The following is a 26,761-nucleotide window of genomic DNA, read 5'->3' as shown; positions in this document are numbered from 1 at the left end:
GACAAGAAAAACCAAAGTGCCATTTGCCCCTCTCAGTGTGGCCCTGAAGGACTGTGTCCAGGCTGGAATTCTGTTCCCACTGCACGATCCTCCCCTAGATTGTCCTTTGAGCTCCAGCCAGGTGATGCTAAACACTCAGGTGGGAAAGAAGAAAATCTACAATAATGTGTTTAAAAAAAAGCTGGTTTATTTGACATCTATCCAGAATATTAAACTCCAGCCCAGTTATAGGGGTCATTAACATCAGCAGAAACAAACCCCAACTGTCAGAATGAACATGGTTCAGTCCTGGATGTGATTAACAGCAGCAATAACAGCAGAATCCAACCCCTGCAGTCATTTGTGAACACGCTGGTGTGTCAGCAGGTTGGATGACTGAGTGAATCCATTCCCTCACACGGAGCAGGTGAACGGCCTCTCCACAGTGTGAACTCGCTGGTGATTCAGCAGGTTGGATGACTCAATGAATCCCTTCCCACACTCAGAGCAGGTGAACAGCCTCTCCCCAGTGTGACTGCGCTGGTGTACAGTGAGCTCAGATGATCGCCTGAACCCAGTCCCGCAGTGAGAGCACCTGAACGGTCTCTCGTCAGTGTGAACACGTTGATGGTATGTCAGTTCCCTGGAACTTTTAAAGCACTTCTCACAGTCCGGGCAATTAAAAGGTCTCTCATCAGTGTGAACTCGCTGGTGATTCAGCAGGTTGGATGAATTAGTGAATCCCTTCCCACACTCAGCAGGTGAACGGCCTCTCCCCAGTGTGAATACGCTGGTGTCTCAGTAGGTGGGATGACTGAGTGAATCCCTTCCCACACTCAGTGCAGGTGAACGGCCTCTCTCCAGTGTGAACACGCTGGTGTGTCAGTAGGTGGGATGACTGAGTGAATCCCTTCCCACACTCAGTGCAGGTGAACGGTTTCTCTCCAGTGTGAACTCGCTGGTGATTCAGCAGGCTGGATGAATTAGTGAATCCCTTCCCACACTCAGTGCAGGTGAACGGCCTCTCTCCAGTGTGAACACGCTGGTGTGTCAGTAGGTGAGATGAATTAGTGAATCCCTTCCCACACTCAGAGCAGGTGAATGGCCTCTCCCCAGTGTGAACTCGCTGGTGTTTCAGCAGGCTGCATGACTGAGTGAATCCCTTCCCACACTCAGTGCAGGTGAACGGCCTCTCTCCAGTGTGAACACGCTGGTGTGTCAGTAGGTGAGATGAATTAGTGAATCCCTTCCCACACTCAGAGCAGGTGAATGGCCTCTCCCCAGTGTGAACTCGCTGGTGTTTCAGCAGGCTGCATGACTGAGTGAATCCCTTCCCACACTCAGTGCAGGTGAACGGCCTCTCTCCAGTGTGAACAAGCTGGTGTGTCAGTAGGTGAGATGAATTAGTGAATCCCTTCCCACACTCAGTGCAGGTGAACGGTCTCGCCCCGGTGTGAACACGCTGGTGTGTCTGAAGGTCACATGACTGAGTGAATCCCTTCCCACACAATGAGCAGGTGAATGGCCTCTCCCCAGTGTGAACTCGCTGGTGTGTCAGCAGGCTGGATGACTGAGTGAATCCCTTCCCACACTCAGAGCAGGTGAATGGCCTCTCCCCGGTGTGAATGCGCTTGTGTCTCGATAGGCCAGAGGGTTGGCTGAAGCCTCGTCCACACACAGAACACGTGTACGGTTTCTCCCCGCTGTGAATGGTGCTTTTTGCTTCCATGTTCAGAGGCCGGTGAGATTCAGATCCGGCGAGTAGTGACTCTGTCAGATCTTGAAGTGATGTTTGGTTTCAGCTTACCGTCTGTAAATCCTCCCCTTCCAGTGCCCTGTAAAATTAATATAAAACAGGGAGTGAGAGAGACAACCCACAGGAAAACAAAGGCAGGTTGTGAAATTGAGCTCAATGAATCTGGTCAATTGTGAAGTGACCATGAAAGCTGCCGGATTGTCATAAAAACCCAACTGGTTCACTGATGTCCTTCGGGAAGGGAATACGCCACCTGGTCTGGGCCTACACACAACTCTGGCCTCTATTTGGGGGGGGGGGGCGGGTGGGGAGCGGGAGAGCGAAGGAAAGGAACTTTATACATCTGCAACTCGACCAGAACTTTGATAGAACCTCCAAAACCCGCAACCTCCACCACCTAGAAGGACAAGGGCAGCTGTTGTATGGGAGCACCATCACATCCAAGTTCCCCTCCAAGTCACACACCACCCTGACTCAGATATATTCATCGTTGCTGAGTCATAATCCTGGAACTCCTTACCGAACAACATTGTGGGAATACCTTCACCACACGGACTGCAGTAGTTCAAGAAGGTGACTCACCACCCCCTTCTCAACGGGAAACTGGGGATTGGCAATATTTGCTGCTCTTGCGAGCTACGCCCACATCCCAAGAATGAATTAAAACAAATCTGTAGATGTAAACTGGATTAAAAGCCTGTACAGAAAAACTTATTCCTAAAACAATACTCTTTTACATTGTACGGACAGTGTCTGTGTAACAACCTAATCTCCTCTAGAATCCACCTCCCTTGACAGTCTCACATTGGAAATTGTTGGGTCCTCCTGGGCTCAGAAGTACTGGGGGTTAAACCCAGCAGCTTCTCCTCCATCTCCACTCCAGCTCAAACTGAAACATAGAAACATACAAACAAAGAAGATAGGAGCAGGAGTAGGCTATTCGGCCCCTCAAGCCTGCTCCGCCATTCAATGCGATCATGGCTGATCATCCAAATTCAGTACCCGGTCCCTGCTTTCTCCCCATATCCCTTGATCCCTTTAGCTTTAAGAAATATATCCAATTCCTTCTTGAATATATTTAATGTATTGGCCTCTACTGCCTTCTCTGGTAGAGAATTCCACAGGTTCACCACTCTCTGGGTGAAGAAATTCCTCCTCATTTCTGTCCTAAATGGCTTACCCCGTATCCTTAGACTGTGACCCCTGGTTCTGGACACCCCGACCATCAGGAACATCCTTCCTGCATCTAGTCTGTCCAGTCCTGCCAGAATTTTATAAGTTTCAATGAGATCCCCTCTCATTCTTGTAAACTCCAGCGAATACAAGCCCAATCATCCCAATCTCTCCTCATACATCATTCCTGCCATCCCAGGTATCAGCCTGGTGAATCTTTGTTGAACTCTTTCCACGGCAAGAACATCCTTCCTCAGATAAGGTGACCAAAACTGCACACAATACTCAAGATGTGGGCTCACCAAGGCCCTGTACAACTGCAGCAAGACATCCTTGTTCCTGTACTCAAACCCTCTCGCTACGAAGGCCAAGATACCATTTACCTTCTTAACTGCCTGCTGCACCTGCATGCTTACCTTCAGCGAGTGGTGCACAAGGACACCCAGGTCTCGTTGCACTTCCCCTTCTCCCAATCTATTGCCATTCAGATAATAATCTGCCTTCCTGTTTTTGCCAGCAAAGTGGATAACCTCACATTTATCCACGTAATATTGCATGTGCTATGCTTCTGCCCAATCACCCAACCTGTCCAAATCATCCTGTAGTTTCTCGGCATCCTCCTCGCAGCACACACGCCCACCCAGCTTTGTGTCATCTGCAAATTTGGAGATATTACATCTAGTTCCCTTGTCTAGATCATTAATATATATTGTGAATAGCTGGGGTCCAAGGACCGATCCCTGCAGTACCCCACTAGTCACTGCCTGCCACTCGGAAAAAGACCCGTTTATTCCAACTCTTTGCTTTCTGTCTGCCAACCAGTTCTCTATCCAAGTCAATACCTTGCCCCCAATCCCAGGTACCTTAACTTTACATGCTAATCTCTTATGCGGGACCTTATCGAAAGCCTTCTGAAAGTCCAAATACACATCCACTGGTTCTCCCTTATCTATTTTACTAGTTACATCCTCAACAATGAAGCAACAAAAAGACCTACACAGGCGGCCAGGGACCTACCTTCCGTCAGCCTGCAATAAAACTCTTCCCCACAGCCACTGACTAATGGCAGCTGCAGCACCCGCAATTCCCCGTGCCCCAGAAACCGCTCTATGCAACGCACCGATTTCCCCGCTGAGAGTGCGCATGCTCCCCGGGGCCGTGGGCCATTCTGGGAGCCTGGCTCCTGTCCTTTTCCCAATTTGGACTCGGTGGAACCGGCTGAAGAAACCGGGAAGCGGCGGCTCGGATGGGAGAGGCGCTGCACCCTGGGTTTCCTGGTGCCGGGGCCCTGGCCGCACGTCCGCCAGGCCCAGCCGCCCTGATTCTGATTGAGTTTTTGATGAGGTAACAGAGAGGGTTGATGAGGGCAATGTGGTTAACGTGGTGTACATGGATTTCCAAAAGGCGTTCGACAAGTGCCACATAATAGACTTGCCAGCAAAGTTGAAGCCCATGGAATAAAAGGGACAGTGGCAGCATGGATACGGAATTGGCAAAGTGACAGAAAACAGAGAGCAGTGGTGAACGGTTGTTTGTCGGACTGGAAGAAGGTATACAGTGGTGTTCCCCAGGGGTCGGCACTAGGACCACTGCTTTACTTGATATATATTAATGACTTAGACTTGGGTGTACAGTGCATAATTTCAAAATTTGCAGATGACACAAAACTTGGAAGTAAAGTGAACAGTGAGGAGGATAGTGATAGACTTCAAGAAGACAGACAGGCTGGTGGAATGGGCGGGCACGTGGCAGATGAAATTTAACGCAGAAAAGTGCGAAGTGATACATTTTGGTATGAAGAACCAAGTGAGGCAATATAAACTAAAGGGTACAATTCTAAAGTGTGTGCATGAACAGAGAGACCTGGGGGTATGTGTGCACAAATCATTGAAGGTGGCCGGGCAGGTTGAGAAAGCGGTTAAAAAAGCGTGCGGGATCCTGGGCTTAATAAATAGAGGCATAGAGTCCAAAAGCAAGGAGGTTATGATGAACCTTTATAAAACACTGGTTCGGCCTCAACTGGAGTATTGTGTCCAATTCTGGGCACCGCACTTTATGAAGGATGTGAAGGCCTCAGAGAGGGTGCAGAAAAGATTTACAAGAATGGTTCCAGGTATGAGGGACTTCAGTTAGGTGGATAGACTGAAGAAGCTGGGGTGGTTCTCCTTAGAGCAGAGAGGTTGAGAAGAGATTTGATAGAGGTGTTCAAAATCATGAGGGGTCTGGACAGAGTAGAGAGAGAGAAACTGTTCCCATTGGCGGAAGGGTCGAGAACCGGAGGACACAGATTTAAGGTGATTGCCAGAAGAACCAAACGCGACATGAGGGAAAACCTTTTTACTCATTGAGTGGTTAGGATCTGGAATGCACTGCCTGAAAGGGTGGTGGAGGCAAATTCAATCACTGCTTTCAAAAGGGAATTGTGTAAGTGCCTGAAGTAAAGAAATTTGCAGGGTTACGGGGAAAGGGCGGGGAGTGGGACTAGCTGAAGTGGTCTTGGAGAGCCGGCACGGGCTCGACGGGCCAAATGGCCTCCTTCTGTGCTGTAACCATTCTATGATTCTATAAAATATTAGAAAGTTTGTTCCGCAGAAGCACGAGGTTTATCTGCTTTTATTGATGAATTTAAAAAGTCTCTATTAAAACCTGAGCCAGTGTGTTGTGAGCCAAAGAGCCTTGTGTCCAATGAGGGGAATAAAGGCCCACAGCCTCCCCTGGCCCCGGGCCCTGAACAAGGGACTGGAGAAACTCGCTCCCCTGTGGGTCAGACAATCAGCCGGCGCTAGTCCCGCCCCTCGGGCTCCTCGATTGGTTGGAGGACCCGCCGCCGGCTCGCTCCTCCAGCCCCGCCCCGCTTGCTCCCTATTGGTCGGAAGCACCCGTCAATCAGGCCGCGGGCCCGGGTCACGTTTCCCGAGGAGCTCACGTCACCGTCCAACTGACGCCGCTCGGTCCGGGGCCTCGCGGACTCAGTTTTTACTGTTTCTCTTTATTCTCTCCCGATCCACCCCTCCCACACCACCCCGCGCAATTCTCCACCCAATTGGAGCGGAGAAAACTCACTTTGCGCCACCGATCACGAATCTGGAACCGACACCAAGGCCTTTCCCCGGAATGGCACGCACCAACTCCGTCCGGCAGGATCCAAGTGCGTAGGCGCAGCTCCGAGTGCAGCAGCGGGGTTGGTGTCCCCTGGGCATGCGCGGTTGTTGCCCTCGCTGACCGTGAGAGGTCGCTGTGCCGGATCCGGTCCAAACCGCCGCTCCCTGTGCGCATGCGCGGACTATCGTCTGTCAATCAACCATCAGCCAGAAGAGGTCGCTGGTGAGACCAGTGAAGAAAGAAAGACTTGCATTTCTATAGCGCCTTTCACCACCACCGGACGCCCCAAAGTGCTTCACAGCCAATGAAGTACTTTTGAAGTGTAGTCACTGTTGTAATGTAGGAAATGTGGCAGTCAAATAGCACACAGCAAGCTCCCACAAACAGCAATGTGATAATGACCAGATAATCTATCTTTTTGTTAACTCTGTTTCTCTCTCTACGGATGTTGCCTGGGCTGCTGAGTGTTTCCAGCATTTCCTGTTATTTCAGATTTCCAGCATCCGCAGTATTTTGCTATTATCCTTTTGTTACATTGATTGAGGGATAAACATTGGCTAGGACACCGGGGATATTTCCCCTGCTCTTTCCCCACATTACAACAGTGACTACACCTCAAAAGTACTTCATTGGCTGTAAAGCACTTCAAGACGTCTGCTGGTCATGAAAGCACTATATAAATGCAAGTCTTTCTGTCTCAAAATAGTGTCATGGGATCTTTTACATCCACCTGAGAGAGCAGGCAGGGCCTCAGTTTAATGTCTCATCCGAAAGACGCCACCTCTGACAGTGCCTCAGTACTGCACTGGAGTGTCAGCCTGAATTTTTGTGCTCAAGTCTCTGGAGTGAGACTTGAACCCACAACCTTATGCCTCAGAGGCAAGAGTGCTACCATAGAGTCATAGATTTATACAGCACAGAAAGCGGCCCTTCGGCCCATCGTGTCCGCGCCGGCCATCAAGCCCTGTCTATTCTAATCCCATTTTCCAGCACTTGGTACGTAGCCTTGTATGCAATGGCGTTTCAAGTGCTCATCTAAATGCTTCTTGAATGTTGTGAGGGTTCCTGCCTCTACCACCCTTTCAGGCAGTGAGTTCCAGATTCCAACCACCCTCTGGGTGAAAAAGTTTTTCCTCAAATCCCCTCTAAACCTCCTGTCCCTTACCTTGAAACTATGCCCCCTGGTTATTGACCCCTTTACTAAGGGGAAAAGTTCTTTTCTATCTACCCTATCTATGCCCCTCATAATTTTGTACACCTCAACCAGGTCCCCCTTCAGCCTTCTCTCCTCTAAATTAGAGTACGAGAGATGGCAGTTGAATTGTACAGGTATTTTGTATTGGTCTTCACCACAGAGGATACAAGTAACATCCCAGAAATAGCTGTAAATCAGGAAATGGAAGGGAGGGAGGAACCAGTGTGTATCTGAGTCAATGGGACTCTCTTTGACCTTTCTCCCCAGTCCATCTCCAGGACCAGTGTGTATCTGAGTCAATGGGACTCTCTCGGACCTTTTCCCCCAGTCGATCTCTGGAAACTCTTTGAATCGGAAGAGTTCTCTCCGGTTGGTGCTCTCACAATCCTGTGTTGGTTCACCTGCTGTCGTTCCTCAGTCTACAATCCCTGTTTACTCTCAGCTGTGGACCTCTCAATCACTCAGTCTTTCACCAGGAGATCTAATTATGGCAGGACTGAAAATAACAACATGAATAGTGTGAAGTAATGTAATGTAGACTTTTCTTCAGCTTAATAAAAATAAAAGTTTGGGTCCGAGTGCTTCTGTCTGATGTTGTCCCTTTTCTCAGATCCCCGCCACGCCCGCCTGGGCTTCCAGCAAATCACCAAAGTTCTGGATAGAAATGCACAATTTCCCTGTGCTTTAGGCAAACCGAAGCTGGGGCCATCTTTCCCACGTAACACTGTCTGATCTCACTGGACCCATCCTCCCCGGGTTACACACTGTCTGATCACACTGGGCCCATCCTCCCCGGGTTACACACTGTCTGATCTCACTGGGCCCATCCTCCCCGGGTTACACACCGTCTGATCTCACTGGACCCATCCTCCCCGGGTTACACACTGTCTGATCTCACTGGGCCCATCCTCCCCAGGTAACACACTGTCTGATCTCAGTGGACCCATCCTCCCCGGGTTACACACTGTCTGATCTCACTGGGCCCATCCTCCCCGGGTTACACACTGTCTGATCTCACTGGGCCCATCTTTCCCAGGTAACAGACTATCTGATCTCACTGGACCCATCCTCCCCGGGTTACACACTGTCTGATCTCACTGGGCCCATCCTCCCCGGGTTACACACTGTCTGATCACACTGGGCCCATCCTCCACGGGTTACACAATCATAGAAATTTACTGCATAGAAGGCTGCCATTCAGCCCATCTTGTCCGAGCCGGCTGACAAAGATCTATCCACTCTAATCCCACTTTCCAGCACTTGGTCCGTAGCCTGGTAGCTTACGGCACTTCAAGTGCATATCCAAGCAGTTTTTAAACGTGATGAGCTTCTCTGCCTCTACCACCCTTTCAGGCAGTGAGTTCCAGACCTCCACCACCCTCTGGGTGTAAAAAACTTACCTCAAAACCCCTCTAACCCTTTGACCATCTGCTTTAAATCTATGCCCCCCTGATTATTGACCCTTCTGCTAAGGGAAATAGATCTTTCCTATCCACTCTATCTAGGCCCCTAATAATTTGATACACCTCAATCGAGTCTCCCCTTGGCCTTCTCTGTTCCAAAGAAAACAACCCCAGCCTATCCAATCTTTCCACATAGCAAAAATTCCCCAGCCCAGGCAAAATCCCCGTAAATCTCCTCTGCACCCTCTGTAATGCAATCACAGCCTTCCTGTAATGTGTTGACCAGAACTGCACGCAGTATTCTAGCTGCGGCCTAGCTATACAGTTCACGCATTACCTCCCAGCTCTTATATTCTATGCCTCGGCTAGTAAAGACCTTTCTCCCCAGTCCATCCACTAGAGGGTGCAGAGCAGATGTAATTTTTTTCACCCAGAGGGTGGTGGGAGTCTGGAACTCACTGTCCGAAAGGATGGTCGAGGCAGAGACCCTCAGCACATTTAAAAAGTACTTGGGTGTACACTTGAAGAGCCGTAACCTACAGGGCTGTGGAGCAAGAGTCTGCAGGACGGGTTCATGGAATCCATTCGGGACAGTTTCCTGGAACAAAATGTCATGGAACCAACAATGTTAGAACTTGTATTGTGTAATAAGACAGGGTTAATTAGCAATCTCATAGTAAAGCATCCTCTGGGGCAGAGTGATCATAATATGTTAGAACTTCACATTAATTTTTGAGAGTGACTTGCCTAAGTCCGAAACTAGTGTCTTAATCTTAAATAAAGCCAATTACATTAGGTATGAGGGGAGAGTTGGCTGAGGTAGATTGGAAAAATAGATTAAAAGGTATGGCGGTAGATAAGCAGTGGCTAGCATTTAAAGAAATATTTCATAATTCGCAACTAAAATACATTCCATTGAGAAACAAAAACTCCACGGGAAGTGATCCAACAATGGCTAACTAAAGAAGGTAAGGATAGCATTAGATTGACAGAAGCTTATAATGTTGCAAAGAATAATAGTAAGCCTGAGGATTGAGAGTTTCAGAAACCAGCAAAGATTGACCAAAAATTGATAAAAAATGCAATGACAGAAAACGAGCAAGAAATCTAAAAGCAGATTGTAAGAATTTCTACAAGTATGTAGGAAGGAAGAGAGTAGCAAAAGTAAACATTGGTCCCTTAGAGGCTGAGACAGGCGAAATTATTGTGGGGAATAAGGAAATGGCAGAAACGTTAAACAAGTATTTTGTATCTGTCTTCATAGAAGACACAAAAAGCAGACCAAAAATGGTGGGGAACCGAGGGTCTACTGAGGGTGAGGAACTGAACGTAATTCATATAAGTAGAGAAAAAGTACTAGAGAATCGAATAGGACTGAAAATCGACAAATCCCCTGGGCCCGACGACCTACATCCTAGGTGTTGTGTATGTACCTTTAAGAGAGAACTGTTTTCCAGCTCCTGTATACTGTAGTACCGGCAGTGACCACACCTGTATATAAAGCCGGAGCAGGATTCTGTACCCCAGTCTTGAGACTACTCCACTCCTGTAAATACCTGTTGATTGTTAAGTTACAGCATCCGTGTAGTTCTTGGGGAAACATCCTGTTTAAAGAATCACCGATCTAACAGTGGCGACCAGTGGCGATTCGAATCTACCTGCAACTCTGCATTTCCCTTCGAGGATTCGCTCCGGGAGGGCGGTGGAAGAAAGTCGAGGCCAGAAACACAGGCGTCGACCACGAGCAACCGCCTAGTCGTCCGGCAGAGAGTGAACATCGCAGGGGAGGCTGTGGAGAGCCGGGCTTGGTTCCCCAGCCACGACGGTCAGCAACAGACTGACGACAGGTACAGCGCAGACCCTTCCCGGACAGCGGCGGCTGGAGCCGACCGACGGCAGAGAAAAAGCCGAGCAGCGTCGACGGGGTAAGATAGAGGGTGAAGCGTACAAGGCGCAGCCGGGGGTTGAAAACTGAGCGGCGTCGAGGAAAAACAAAACAGAGAGAGGGTAAAGCAGCAGCCGGGTTCAGGACCGAGCGGCGGAAACGGGAAAGGCGCACAGAAAAAAAAAACAAGCGCAGAACACAACCAGGGTTCAAGGGCTGAACAGTGTCCGCGGGGAGAAGAAGGGAGAGCGCGGGAGACGCCATTGAGCCGCGGAGAAGGAAGAGCGCGGGAGACGCCATTTTTAGAAGCCGCAGCGGAGAAGGGTGAGCGCGGCGAAGAAGGGAGAGCGCGGAGAAGAAGTGAAAGCGTGGGAGATACCATTTTTGACAGTTAAATCACACCCAGGGATGCCGAAGAGTGGCAGTATCTCTACGTTCGACAATGAAGTCGAAGATTGGGCGACATATGTGGAACGTATTGAGGTGTACTGCAGGGCGAATGAAGTGCCAGATGCTAGGAAAGCACTGGTTTTGTTAAATTCCATGGGTGCAAAAACTTATGGGTTACTGCAAAACCTAATAACCCCAGAGAAGCCTGTGAATAAGAATTTCGAAAGCATAGTAGAAATCCTACAGGACCACTTAAACCCCACACCGCTGCTGATAGCAGAACGATTTAAGTTCCATAAAAGGAACTAACACAAAGACGAAAGCAATGCTGAGTACTTAACGGAACTGCGCAAGCTATCGAAACACTGCCAGTTTGGAGTGGGACTAGCAGATACGTTAAGGGACAAGTTTGTGTGTGGGCTTCAAAGTGAAGGAACCCAGAAACGGCTTCTATCAGAAACGGATCTTACGCTGGACAAGGCTTTCAGTATGGCAGTATCACACGAAGCAGCCGCAAGGGGCGCTGCAGAGATACAACGGAGACCGCAAGAATATGGCACCAATGAAATGTCCTATGGAACAGGGAAGTGTTATCACTGCGGCAGAACAACACACAACCAGAAGGGTTGTTGGTTCAAGGACCAAGTGTGCAGACAGTGTGGAAAAGCAGGACACATAACAAGAGTCTGCAGGTCTGGGAAGAAAACCAACAGCAAGAAATCTCCACAGGAGAAGTACAAAAAGATACACAAGGTGATGGACAGTCGTTCAGACGAACAGAAAAGTGATAGACTCCGGAAGCAAGGAGCTGGGTTGTCTGAAACTACATAAGGTAACCAAAATGGAGGATCACCAGACTATCTGGGTTACACTCAAGATAGACGGAGTCCAAGTGAAAATGGAATTGGACACAGGATCAGCCCTAACAATCATAAACCAAAGGGACTACAAGCGGCTATTTTCACATATACCCTTGAAAGCTACAGAGATTGTCTTGAAGACGTACACTGGGCAAAAAGTCTACCCCAAAGGAAAAATAAGGGTAAAAGTGATATACAAAGGCCAGGAAATACCTAAAATAGACATATGTATTGCCAGATGGAGGACCACCACTGCTAGGACGTGAATGGATCCGGAAGATACAATTAGATTGGCATTCCATACAGGCACTAAAGGTTGAGGCCAAAAAGGATGATGACGTCACACCTGGACGACTGTCAAAAATGCTAACTGACGCAAAAGAAGTGTTCCAGGAGGGACTCGGAACACTAAAAGGCATAACAGCAACGATTAAAATAGAGGAAAATGCAAGCCCAAAGTTTCTTAAGGCCAGACCAGTGCCTTATGCGGTCAGACCAGCCGTCGAAGCAGAGCTGGAAGGGTTGGAACGTTCAGGAGTACTGTCCAAAGTAGACTGGAGCGAGTGGGCTACACCCATCGTTCCTGTAATGAAGAAGTCGTTGAGTAATACGCCTGGGGAACCAAAGAAGGTCCGCATCTGTGGGGATTTTAAGGTGACAGTGAACCCAGTCCTTCACACTGTACAATATCCGCTTCCACGAATTGAGGATATTTTCGCCTCGCTTTCTGGAGCTAAACGCTTCACCAAAATTGATCTAGCCCAAGCATACTTGCAAATGGAGGTAGAAGAAGCCTCAAAACAATACCTCACGATCAACACTCAAAGGTCTCTATCAATACAACCGGCGGTGTTCGGGGTAGCATCGGCTCCGGCTATTTGGCAAAGGGCGATGGATCAAGTCCTGCAAGGGGTTCCAGGGACCCAGTGTTATTTGGACGACATCCTGGTCACGGGCGAAAATGACAGTGATCACCTCGCCAACTTGGAGAAGGTGCTCACCAGATTAAAGGAATATGGGCTACGAGCTAATCACCACAAGTGCGAGTTTTTCCAGAAGCAGATCTCGTATTGTGGCCACATCATCGATGAAGAGGGGGTTACATAAGTCCCCTGAAAAGATTGAGGCAGTAGTCAAGGCTCCAGCACCGGAAAATGTGTCACAACTGAGGTCGTTCCTCGGGCTGGTAAACTACTACCATAAGTTCTTACCAAATTTGTCCACGGTATTACACCCACTGAACACCCTACTGCAAACAGGGGTGCCATGGAAGTGGAATGACGAACGTAGACGAGCTTTCCAGAAGTGTAAAGAATTGATCACATCAAAAGAGGTGTTGGCCCATTTCAACCCAGCACTACCAATTCGTTTGGCATGTGATGCATCACCCTATGGTATTGGAGCGGTACTGTCGCACAAATTCCCAGACGGGTTGGAGAGGCCAGTAGCCTTTGCGTCTCGGTCACTAACCTCAGCCGAGCGCAACTACGCCCAGATTGACAGGGAGGCCCTCAGCCTAGTATGGGGAGTAAAAAGATTCAACCACTATCTGCATGGGCAGAAGTTCACCTTGCTGACTGACCACCAACCACTTGTCTCCATCTTTAATCCTAAGACGGGCGTTCCAGTGATGACTGCACAACGGTTACAAAGACGGTCCTTGTTTCTAGGGGCGAATCAATATGAAATAGAATATAAAGGCACGAAACAGCATGGAAACGCTGATGGGCTATCACGCCTGCCACTGCCTACTGAGAAGGAAGCACCAGCAGTGGACCCTATCGAGATATTTTATTCATCAATAATTGAAAGATTGCCAGTAACGAACGCGGATATAGAGGGGACCCACAATGATCCGACATTGTCTCGGGTATATGATTTGACGGTGAGGGGATGGCCAACACATGGCGACTCACTGCTGCCAGCATTCTCATCCAGAAGAGAACAGCTGTCAGTATGCCAGGGGACAGTGATGTGTGGATCCCGAGTGGTGATTCCACCCAAGTTAAGGGAGTGAGTGCTACATGAGCTTCATGAAGGTCATCTGGGAGGGGTGAAAATGAAAAGCCTTGCTAGGGCTTGTGTGGGGTGGCCGGGGATCGATCAGCAAATCGAGGACCTAACCAAGAGCGGCTCAGGATGCCAGAAGGTCCAAAATGCACCACCACATGCCCCTCTACACCCATGGGAGTGGCCCTCCTCTCCATGGCAACGGGTGCATATTGATTTTGCTGGTCCATTCATGGACTTAATGTTCTTAATAGCAGTGGATGCTCACTCGAAATGGCCTGAGGTGATAAAGATGTCTTCAACCACTACAGAGAAAACAATTGCAGTCCTACGGACCATATTTGCCAGGAACGGCTTACCAGAGCAGATTTGCTCTGATAATGGACCACAGTTTGTGTCCGAAGAGTTTTGTAAATTTATGAGAAGGAATGGGGTAAGGCATTACACATCCGCCCCGTATCAGCCAGCCACAAATGGATTGGCTGAAAGGTTCGTACAAACCTTTAAAAAGGCGATAAAGGCCATGTGCGATGATGAAATTCCACTACAGCATAAGGTGGACAATTTCCTATTAGCCTACAGAAATGCGACACATGCAGTTACCAACCAGACCCCGGCCATGATGTTCTTTAACCAAAGGTTGAGCTCTCATCTGGATTTGCTCAGACCCAATGTGCGAAGAAATGTTGAGGATAAACAATTCCAGCACATCAACGAGAAGCCGACAAGGAGCTTCAATGTAGGACAACCAGTCTTGGCCCGTGACTACAGAACAGAGAAATGGCAACCCGGAACGATATGCACAAGGCAGGGGCCATTAATGTACACAGTGGATGTTGGGGAGAACATTGTGAGATGCTACGTCGATCAGATCTTAGCGTCACAGGAACGAGTCTACCTCATGTCTCGAGTACCTGGGGATGAACCCGACATACCGGTAGCATCTACCTCCGAACCAGTAGCAGTAGAAACCGATGAACTAACCGACAAAAAGGGGCCAGAATCGCCTCCGCACCAAGAACAAGAACCTCAGGAAAGGCGCTATCCCGAAAGGATCAGGAAGCCGCCCCAAAGACTGAATCTATAAATGGACTATTTTCAGTTAATGTTGCATGTTAAAGATGTTAATTGTTAAATGAATGTTATGGTACTGTTCATCTAAAAGGGGAAGAATTGTTGTGTATGTACCTTTAAGAGAGAACTGTTTTACAGCTCCTGTATACTGTAGTACCGGCAGTGACCACACCTGTATATAAAGCCGGAGCAGGATTCTGTACCCCAGTCTTGAGACTACTCTATTCCAGTAAATACCTGTTGATTGTTAAGTTACAGCATCCGTGTAGTTCTTGGGGAAACATCCTGTTTAAAGAATCACGGATCTAACACTAGGGTTGTAAAAGAGGTGGCTGAAGAGATAGTGGATACATTGGTTTTGATCTTCCAAAATTCCCTAGATTCTGGAATGGTCCCAGCGGATTGGAAGGTCGCAAATGTAACACCGCTATTCAAGAAAGGAGGGAAGAGAGAAAACAGGGCACTGCAGGCCAGTTAGTCCGACATCAGTCATTCGGAAAACACTGGAATCCAGTGTTAAGGAAGTGGTATCAGGGCACTTAGAAAAATCATAACATGACTAGGCAGAGTCAACATGGTTTTATGAAAGGGAAATCATGTTTGACAAACTTATTAGAGATTTTTTGATGATGTTACTAGCAGGGTAGATAAAGGGGAACCAGTGGATGTAGTATATTTAGATTTCCAAAAGGCATTCGATAAGGTGTCACATAAAAGGTTATTGCACAAGATTCGGGCTCATGGGGTTGGGGTAATATAGTAGCATGGATCAAGGATTGGTTAACAGACAGAAAACAGAGAGTAGGGATAAACGGACCTTTTTCAGGTCGGCAGGCTGTAACTAGTGGGGTGTCGCAAGGATCAGTGTTGGGGCCTCAGCTATTTACAATCTACATTAATGACCTAGATGAAGGGACAATGTGTAATGTATCCAAGTTTGCTGACGATACAAATCTAGGTGGGACGGTAAGCTGTGAGGAGAACACAAAGACCTCGAGTCGCTTCGCCAGGAGCAATTGGAAGACAAGCACAGGCAGCGCATGTCAACCCAAGCGCCCCACCCACACCCCACACCGCCCTCTTCGCCCCAAGCGCGCGCGCGCACCCCGCCACACTCACCGCACCATCCGCCGCTCCTCAGTCCCGCCGCCATTTTATCTCCTTCCTCAAACAGGAGCCTCATCCGGGGACTGCGAGCAGCGCCGTGCATGCGCACTGCGGCCACGCAGCGCGCGCTTAAAGTCCCTCACGGAGTCCATCTCTTCTATTGGCTGCGACTCGTAGATTGACAGCTGCGCTAACCAATCGCAGCCCACAACGCCTCGGGGCCCCGCCCACTGTGTTAAAAGGCCGCCGCCAGCTCCGGGGTCACGTGGCTCCTGATCGGCCGTTCAACCGCCTCAGCGCGCGGGTGAGGTCATAGCCCCGCCCACCCGCGAACCCTTGTTGCCCAAGGTGCCGGCCGACTGCTGTCCCTTCTCCCCGGGCGGGCGGGCGGGCGGCTGTCCTTCCCCCGGGGGGGGGGGGGGTGGACTCCTCTCTAACTCTGTTCTCCAACTGCTCCTCCCCCCCCCCCGCTCCGGCTTTTATAGCAGCCGCCGGCCCCGTTCAGCCCAGCCGCGCCTTCTGACTGGCTGAAAACCCGGCAAATCTCCGCCTCTGATTGGCGCGTTTTTCAATCCGCTCCAACCTCGGACACCAACGAAAAAGGCGGCTTATAGAATAAGAGCTCGTCTGTGAATCAGACTCGTTATTGTTAAAGTGATGGCCCTCTGTGGGACTGAATATTAACCAGTTATTAAAATAATTGCATCTGTGGGACTGAATATTAACCAGTTATTAAAATCACTGCAGCTGTAGGACTGAATAATAATCATTATTGTTTAAATTATTGCATCTGTGGGATTGAATAATAATCATTATTGTTAAAATAATTGCATCTGTGGGATTGAATAATAATCATTATTGTTTAAATTATTGCATCTGTGGGATTGAATAATAATCGTTAAAATTATGGTATCTGGGACTGAATAATAATTAAAACTATGGCATTTGTGAGACTAAATAATAATCATTACTGCTAAAGATTGTCATCTGTGGGACTGAATGATCATTAAAATGGCATCTGTGAGACTGAATAATTCATTATTAAATTGTGAATTATGGCAAATTGATCCTTTAAAATTACTGGTTCCTGAATTGACAGATTTAATTTCATTTTAGCTTTTCAGCGACCCGCTTGTAAATGAGATGCCGGTGTCGGGTCGGGGTGGACCTGCTTCAGCACCTTGTAGATGTAGATGCTGTAACTCTGCTTCCTGCGCTTCTTCTCGCCTTTGGCCCGCTTCTTGGTGGCCGCTTTCTTCGGCCCCTTTTTCGGGGCGATGCCCCTGGACGCCGCTTCAGTCCTGGTGAATGGACGCGAGGGTTTGTGATGGAGAAAGTCTCCCGGACGCGCTATTTAATAGCTAGCCGTATGCAAATGAGGAATCAGAAAGTGAAGGATTCCTATTGGTGAACCAGCGCATAAGTATCTATTGTGAGTTAGGAACAAGGGGTGCAACCTGGCCAATCAGAAACGCTCATGGTGTTGCAGCTGGTTTCAGGCACGTGGGGGAGAGTCTCCACATGGCTGCAGCTTGAAAAATATATTACAATAGGAAAATACTGCGGAATCTGAAATAGCAACAGAAAATGCTGGAAATACTTGATGAAGGGTCCCAGACCTGAAACGTTAACTCTGTTTCTCTCTCCACGGATGCTGCCTTGCCAGCTGATTATTTCCAGCATTTTCTGTTGAAAAATATATTTTTGGTACCATAAGTTGCCCTGTTAAATTGCAGACTGCTTGCCCGACATTGATCCAGCTGAATGTTGGGAAGACCGGTCCCCGCCACTAACTGCGTCCCCACGTCACCGACTCCCTCCCTCTCCCTGGGCAGCTGGCTGAACCAGACTGTTCGCAACTGTGGTGCCATATTTAAACCCCCACCCCCGCCCCCTCAGATGAGCTTCCAACCACATATCCACGCCAGCACTAAGACCGCCGATTTCCGCCGCCGGTACATCACCCGACCCCGCCTCTGCCTCAGCTCATCTGCTGCTGAAACCCTCATCCACGCCTTTGTTATCTCTAGACTTGACTATTCCAATGCACTCCTGGCCGGCCTCCCACATTCCACCCTACGTAAACTTGAGGTCATCCAAAACTCTGCTGCCCGTGTCCGCACTTGCACCAAGTCCCGTTCAACCATTACCCCTTGTGCTCGCTGACCTACAGAGGCTCCCGCTTAAGCAACGCCTCAATTAAAAAATCTCATCCTTGTTTTCAAATTCCTCCATGGACTTGCACCCCCCCTCCTCCCCCACACACACACAAAGCTAGGTGGGCATGTGTGCTGTGAGGAGGATGCCGAGAAACTCCAAGATGATTTGGACAGGTTGGGCAATTGGGCAGATGCATGGCAGATGCAGTATAATGTGGATAAATGCGAGGTTATCCACTTTCGTGGCAAAAACAGGAAGGCAGATTATTATCTGAATGGCAATAGATTGGGAAAAGGGGTAGTGCAACAAGACCTGGGTGTCCTTGTGCACCAGTTGTTGAAGGTAAGCATGCAGGTGCAGCAGACAGTTAAGAAGGCAAATGGTATGTTGGCCTTCATAGCGAGAGGATTCGAGTACAGGAGCAACGATGTGCTGCAGTTGTACAGGGCCTTGATGAAACCACACTTTGAGTATTGTGTGCAGTTTTGGTCGCCTTATCTGAGGAAGGATGTTCTTGCCATGGAGGGAGTGCAGCGAAGATTCACCAGACTGATACCTGGGATGGCAGGAATGACGTATGAAGAGAGATTGGGTCGATTAGGCTCATATTCGCTAGAGTTTAGAAGAATGAGAGGGGATCTCATTGAAACTCATAAAATTCTAACAGGACTAGACAGACTAGATGCAGGAAGGCTGTTCCCGATGGCGGGGAGTCCAGAACCAGGGGTCATAGTATAAGGATAAGGGGTAAGCCATTTAGGACGGAGATGAGGAGGAATTTCTTCACCCAGAGAGTGGTGAACCTGTGGAATTCTCTACCACAGAAGAGAGTTGAGTCCAATTCATTAAATATATTCAAGAAGGAGTTGGATATATTTCTTAAGGCTAAAGGGATCAAGGGATATGGGGAGAAAGCAGGGACCAGGTACTGAATTTGGATGATCAGTCATGATCGCATTGAATGGCAGAGCAGGCTCAAGGGGCCGAATGGCCTACTCCTGCTCCTATCTTCTATGTTTCTATGTTTCCAGATTCGTCGTGGTTTGCTGTGCACTTCACAACATGGTACAGCATCGTGTCTTGCAGATGCCTGAGGAACAAGTGGCTCATCACATAGCCTCCTCAGATGAGGAGGAGGAGGAGGAGGAGAGTGACAACGACCAGCTTGCAGAGGCGCATCAACCAGCGGCAGCAGCATGCGAGCACATTGCTGGCCGGGATGCAAGGCACGCACTCATCTTGGCCAGATTTGCTTAACCTAGCCAATCAAGCACTTTTGCCTCACAGCTTCTTACCAGAGCATCGACAATGGCCAAGAACCTGCAGTTCCTACCACTCTGACCACCATACTGACAATTGCAAGTCATCCTAAGCCCTCAATGTGGAAGTCCCATTAGCGATATTACACACGCCACAACTGCAACAGTTGACATCAGAATTTTTAATGACAATAACCAACTGATGGCTTTTTAACATTAAACATAACGGCCCAGAAATTCGGGTCGGGGGCTTCCCGCGGGTGCAAGCCCCCGACCTACACTTACCTAGCGCTCCGGCCGTTGAGGCCTGGGCCTGCGTGAATTTCCTCTCTGAGGCCTGGCCCAGAGGTCAGTGCGCTGTGCTTCCGTGTTCCAGGGGCGTAGTTAGTGTGATGCGTCCCCTGGGATCATGTGAGCCATGGGCAGCCAATCAGAGGAGGGAGAAGATTGACAGAAAGACCTGTCAGAACGTATGAATGCTGAGGGCCCAAAACAGTACTTAGCATTCAAATAAAAAAAAATTTAAATCACACTTTTTAAATAAACTACAAATTACATTAAATAACTATTTTAAACAATAATTTAAATTTTTGAAAATAATAATTTTATAAAAAAACAGGGCTAAAAATAAACTTACCTTACTTTAAAGTATTTAAAAATAATTAACCTGTGGAAAAAATGTTTTAATTTTAATTAATTGACCACTTACCTTGTAAAAAGCAGGCTTTACGCCTGCTTTTTAAATGTGTAAATCCTACAGGCTTACCCTCAAGTGAAAACCTGTAAAAAAAAACTAAGTTCAAAGCGGACGCGCAGCCTCCCCTGCGCGCGCGTTCCACCGCTGAACCCCTTTGTTCAGAGGATCGGAAGTGCCGGTTTCCCGCGCATGCGCTGTGCATGCAAGAAACTGGTACTTCCATCGGGTCCACGCGTGAGTACCCCGTGCGTACTCACGCGCTGGGACCAGAATTTCTGGGCCAATATTTCACCCAAGTGACTACCCTTGTGACTACTTGTGCATTATCTTCCTTTTACGCGTGCTCCTACGTGGTGCTTCCCCTGTGGCTTCAGCGGATGTGGAGGCCCCTTGCTCACTTTTTTGCTGCTCCTGTCTCGACACCTTTGACGGGTGTCCTCTGGGATTGCGAACATGTGGGGGCTCGGCAACAGTCTGCTGCTCCTGCGACTGTGCAGGGGTTGAGATGCCGATTTCAGTTGGGTGGGGACTCTGGTGGGTCTCTGACCGAGGTCTCTGCAGTGGCATGGTCGTGTGAGCGCTTGGAGTGGAGCCCCCACTTCCTTGTTGTATGCCACCAACATCCCTCTAATGTGTCAGCTCCACTTCAGAGCTAGCAAGTAGCTTGACAGCACCTTAGAGCTGACCATTGCTCCTCAAGAGATATCAGTCTATTCTGAACAAATACCATGTTTTCCATACCCTGGCGACTAAGCTCCTCCATGGACGTAGTCATCCTCTCCTCTACCATTGCCATCCTCTCCTCTACCGTAGCCAGCCTTACCATGGAGGTAGCCATCCTTTCCGCGGAGGTTGCCATCATTTCTGTGGTGATGCATTCATGCGCCAACGCCTCCACAAAGGCTCTGCTCATGTTAGTGAAGGACTCCTCCATTCACTCCACACTCACAGCGACCCTGGAGACAAAACCTGCCAGAGACTCCTGCACCTGTTCCTGGAGTTCCAGCACTGCTCTTCTTCTGGATGGACCCGGAGGCAGAGGGTCAACATGCTGCTGAGCCGAGCTGGCAGAGTCCTGCGCCCTCCGACTAGGACTCTCCACAGCTGTCCCTGTCTCCACCATCTGCTGATGCTCACTTGTGCGCTGTGATACACCAGGTGACAACACTGCACTATCTCGCAAAGGTACCACCGAAGTGTGAGTGTCTGCGCTGGTGCTGGGTGCACTGAATTTTGCTGACGCTGCACCCTCAGAGGTTGCAGCTTCCTCTGAGGAGTTTGGAGGCTCAGGCTGTTCCTCCTGGATAGTGGGGACGGGGGCTTTTGATGGTCCTGTGGGGGAGTAAAGGAAAGAGTCAGAGATGTGATGCCAAGGTTACATGCACATTGAATATTGCAGATGATCAAAAGTCAATCTGTTAGAGCATCAGAATCATTATCAGTGACTCATGCATTGACAATGAGAGAGATGATAAACTATTCTGTCACCAGCTTGCTCTGATGCACCCGTCTGTCCGTCCCCCACTTGCGCATCCTCCTCCACGCCCATGATCTCCAGGGCCGGCTCCTCCGAGGGGGTGAGCTGGGCTACTGAGGGTGGCCTTCCTCCTGTCCTCACTCTTTCCCTCTTATTGTGAGTGATCTTTTCCTGCAATGAGGGAGACAAGTGGAGTTTGAGTGAGAATGAAGGAGTGAGTGTAGAGAATCCATATCATTGGTGGTTAGAAGGAGACAAAGATGGAGTGAGATGGCAAGACCAAGGGCCCTCCCTGTGTGTTGTAAGTTGTTTTCATAGCATCACAGCGATAGGGAGTGTGAGGGCTGCATAGTCGAATAGTTAGGTGAATGTGACCATAGAGAGAGAGGGAATGGGTAAGGGTTCAGGGATGTCAGTGTCAAGTGGGATGTGGAGGAAGAGGTTGTCAAAGCTGAGTGCTGACAAGGAGAGGCAATGGGGATCAGATTGAGGGTGATGGCAAAGGCATACTCACTTTTCCAGTGCGCAGAAGGTCATGAAACCTCTTCCTGCACTGAAGCCAGGTTCTGCGGATGAGGGACAACGAGTTGACCTCCTAGGCCACCTGGATCCGCACAGCCTTCGTCTGCTGGGGAGGCTTCTTCCTCCCTGAAGAAGGGAAGAGCACCTCCTTACTAGCTCTTGCTCCCTCCACCAAAGCTTGCAGGGCGACGTCATCAAATCTGGGAGCAGACTTAGGTCTCCCGCTGCTCATTCTGCCTCCAGGTCCCTCTCACTACAAAGGCCAAAAGGTTGGCAGTCTGCAGAAGAAGCAAGGCTTCTTGCAGACCTTAAATGCAGAAGCAATGATGACGTCATCGGAGGCGAGCTTCAGACTGAAAAAACTAATTGGGCCATGGGTTCCCACACGCTGGAACTCAATTGCCCAATTATGTGAAAATCGCATCAATCTCCCACATCGATTTGGAATGGGGTGGATAACACGAAAAGTGGATGACATGACCCCAGCCCGCCTCAAAGACAAAATCCAGCCTTTGGACTCCAGGGGAATCAAGGGATATGGGGATTGGGTGGGAAAGTGGAGTTGAGGTTGATGATCAGTCATGATCTTATTGAATGGCAGAGTAGGCTCGAGGGGCCGTGTGACCCACTCCTGCTCCTAATTCTTATGTTCTTATGTAAAACTTTAAAAGGAGTAGAGGAGCAGAGTGATTCAGGAGTTCAGGTACAGAAATCTTTAACAGTGAGCAGACAAGTTGATGAAGCTGTTTTAGAAATTGTATAGTGGGCTTTAATAAATAGGGGTGTAGAGTACAAAAGGGCAGAGCTCATGTAAACCTGTACAAAATCATTGGTGAGGCTGCAGTTAGAATATTGTGTCAGGTTCTGGGGCATCTTACTCAAAGAAGGATGTCAAGGCCGTGGAGAGGTTGCAGAGAGATTCACTGAGAGGATACCAGGGAAGAGAGCCTTTAGTTATCAGGAGAGATTGGAGAAACTGGGCTCTTTTCATTAGAACAAAGAAGGGTGAGAAGAAATCTGAGGGAGGTGTTTAAAATCTGTTCAGGAAGATCAGGAAAAAGTATTTCACTGGTCGGTGAGTCAGTAACTAGAGGGACTTAATTTCAGATTATCACCGGAAGAATGAAGGGGGTTTGGAGGATTTGTTTCAGCAGAGGATTCGGACGCAGAAGGCCCAGGGTGGAAGACCCAGAGGAGAGAGTCCTAGGCGGGAGGCCCAGCATGGGGGACCCCAGGTGGGAGGCCCAGCATGGAGGACCCTAGGTGGGAGGCCCAGCACGGAGGACCCTAGGCAGGGGGCCCAGGGCGGAGGACACAGAGGAGAGTGTCCTCGGCGGGAGGCCCAGCATGGAGGACCCCAGGCGGGGGGCCCAGGGCGGAAGACCCAGAGGAGAGTGTCCCAGGTGGGAGGCCCAGCACGGAAGACCCCAGGCGGGAGGCCCAGCACGGAGGACGCTAGGCGGGGGGCCCAGGGTGGAAGACCCAGAGGAGAGTGTCCTAGGCGGGAGGCCCAGCACGGAGGACCCCAGGTGGGGGGCCCAGGGCGGAAGACCCAGAGGAGAGAGTCCTAGGTGGGAGCCCCAGCACGGAGGACCCCAGGCGGGGGCCCAGGACGGAGGACCCAGAGGAGAGTGTCCCAGGCGGGAGGCCCAGCATGGAGGACACCAGGCGGGAGGCCCAGGGCGGAGGACCCAGAGGAGAGTGTCCCAGGCGGGAGGCCCAGCACGGAGGACCCCAGGCGGGGGGCCCAGCACGGAGGCCCAGGGTGGAAGGCCCAGAGGAGAGAGTCCTAGGCGGGAGGCCCAGCACGGAGGACACCAGGCAGGAGGCCCAGCACGGAGGACCCCAGGCGGGGGACCCAGCACGGAGGACCCCAGGCAGGTGGCGCAGCACGGAGGACCCCAGGCGGGGGGCACAGCACGGAGGACTCCAGGCGGGGGGCCCAGCACGGAGGACCCACGGCGGGGGGCCCAGCACAGAGGACCCCAGGCGGGGGGCCCAGCATGGAGGACCCCAGGCGGGGGGCTCAGCACGGAGGACCCCAGGCGGGGGGCCCAGCATGGAGGACCCCAGGCGGGGGGCCCAGCACGGAGGACCCCAGGCGGGGGGCCCAGGGTGGAAGACCCAGAGGAGAGTGTCCTAGGCGGGAGGCCCAGCACGGAGGACCCCAGGTGGGGGGCCCAGCATGGAGGACCCCAGTCAGGAGGCCCAGCACGGAGGACCCCAGGCGGGGGGCCCAGGGCGGAGCGGCTGGTCGACAGAAGCGGAGTCGGGAGATGCTGTGGGTGAGCATGCTGCACGGTTTCTAAAGTTGAAGAACGGTCTCCGGCCCGAATGAGTTCCAGCGGCCCCGCCTGTGCTCCATTTGGTGGCAGCTGTGATGCTTTTTCTTGGTAACGGGTGCCGGTTTGTGCGCTGCCATTCTGGTGGAGGAAAGACAGACTGTTTCCATCTGTAGTATGGAGCTTGAGCGGCCATAAGATGGGAAAAGAGAACGGAATAAAAGTGAAAAAGGAAAATAAAAGGAAGATAAAAGGCAAAACACAGTAATATCGGCAAGGAATAATGAATGTCTTGATGGCTGGGTCCTGTGAGTGATAACAGCAAGAAGAAGGAAATTTGAGTAGTCGTTTTCCTCTTTTACGTATTTGAGAAAGTGGTCGGCTTCTTTTCTGTGGGAAAGTTGAAGACTGTGGACAAGGATCATGACATTATATGGTTAGATAACATCAAGTGAAAACGAGGAGTTATTAGAGTGCCAATAGGACTGGCGTAGAACTGGTATTTACTTGTTTTGTTGAAGAAGTTTCGGGTTCTGGTTAAAAGTAGTTTACTTGAAGTTTTAATTGATTTCTGATATGGTTATGGGACTTTGTATATTGTGGTGTTATTTAGTGTTAAAGCCTTCCTTAATCGAACGAACGAAGGCTCAAGTGAACGCATGCATGCGGACACAAATAATACGCACGCACACACAATGGAACTTACATTCGACCAAATGAAGGGCCCTCGCTCCCCAGGATGAAGGCCCGCTTGGTGAGCGTGAGGCCTGCCGGACGGATGAACGAACACACGCATGCACACAGGTAGACAAATAACACGTACGCACGCATACACAATGGAACTTACGTTCGACCGAATGAGGGGTTCTCGCTCCCTAGGATGAAAGTTGGCATCCTATTGGGTGAGCGTGAGGCCTGTCTGGACGGATGAATGAACGCACGCATGCGCACATGTAGACAAATGAAATGCAGACCTGCACAATGGAAGTGACGCTTGAGCGAACGAATGAATGGAGGAATGAATGATCGAATGATTGAGCGATGCCAGTTGGACTTTCTTTTCTTGGTTTATTCAATAGTGGCAGTTTGTACTGTAAACATTATTGATTTACCTGTAAAAATGTATTATTGTATTTATATTGTTGACCATAAAGCTGTTTTTTGAGGCTTTATCCTTTTTATTGTGGTCAATGAATGTAACGGATTTACTATGTAATTGATGAGTTATATAAGTACTGTTGTACTTGAATGTTAAAAAAGGACAACAGGTAATACCAAGCAAAAACAAAGAGTTACCAGATTGCCAATGGGACTGGCGTAAAATTGTTTTTCACTATGGGTACCTGTACTGTTAATATTATTGGTTTATCTGTAAAATTTACCACTGCATTTATACTGTTAACCCTAAAGCTGTTTTTAAGGCTTTGTTTTATTGCGGCTAATGAATGTAATGGATTTATTATGTCATTGATGAGTTGTAACAAGTACCACCATATTTAAATAAATATGTTTGATTTTTTTTTAAATGAACCCCGGGGGGGCACGGGCTGCTCACACCCCGAGTGCGGCCCCAGGCCCCATTATTAAAACACTCGACATTATCCGCTTCACACACACCCCGAGTGTGGCCCCAGGCCCCATTATTAAAACACTCAACATTATCCGCTTCACACACACCCCGAGTGCGGCCCCAGGCCCCATTATTAAAACACTCAACATTGTCCGCTTCACACACACCCCGAGTGTGGCCCCAGGCCCCATTATTAAAACACTCAACATTATCCACTTCACACACACCCCGAGTGCGGCCCCAGGCCCCATTATTAAAACACTCAACATTGTCCGATTCACACACACCCGGGGTGGGCCTCAGGCCCCGAACAAGAGCCTCCGGGCCGGGCGTTTGCCCCGAGCGGGGCGGCAGCTGCGGGGCTTTCTCCCGGCGACAGGCCCGGGGTAATGGCCGCCATCTTGAGAGGCTCAGGGGGCAGCAGGACGCATGCGCAGCCTCCTTGGCCAGGAACCAGGAGGAGAGAATCTTGTCAATTTCTATCCTGGACTCACAGTGATGGCTTTTGTAAACTCCTTTTACAGGCTGTGAGAAGGGCAGCATTTACACACCACAAACTCAGACCAACAACTACTTTCCTTTATATAGCACCTTTAGAAAGTCACAGTAACGCAGTCAGACAATAATCGATACACATACTTTGTTTGTGGTCCAGTGCACTAACACAAAGTTCCTTCACAACTGTAACAATTTTATTGTGGTTGCTGTGAAGGCTGCGCTAACTCTGCTTGTACACCTGGTCTCCAAAGGAGACAAAACCGGACTAATGCTGCCGAGCTCAGCTCTCTCCATGTTTTTCCAGTGGCTGAAGGGTCTGTAACCCTGTCAGGGGCGCCCCTGCCACAGAGCTCAATATCCAC

The 26,761-nt window shown here is 49.6% G+C and overlaps 1 pseudogene; it reads right to left on the bottom strand.

The window, feature by feature from the left end:
* Window positions 1-336: 336 nt before the first annotated feature.
* LOC147091892 (uncharacterized) lies at window positions 337-6,238 on the bottom strand (annotated as a pseudogene).
* Window positions 6,239-26,761: the final 20,523 nt, after the last annotated feature.

The sequence above is a fragment of the Somniosus microcephalus genome, unplaced genomic scaffold (assembly GCF_052327205.1).
Source record: "Somniosus microcephalus isolate GS21.2 unplaced genomic scaffold, FLI_Smic_1.0 unresolved_chr3, whole genome shotgun sequence".
In the NCBI taxonomy this organism is placed as follows: Eukaryota; Metazoa; Chordata; class Chondrichthyes; order Squaliformes; family Somniosidae; genus Somniosus; species Somniosus microcephalus.
Note: the sequence above shows the minus strand (reverse complement) of the source record. Positions and strands in the feature narration are given on the sequence as shown.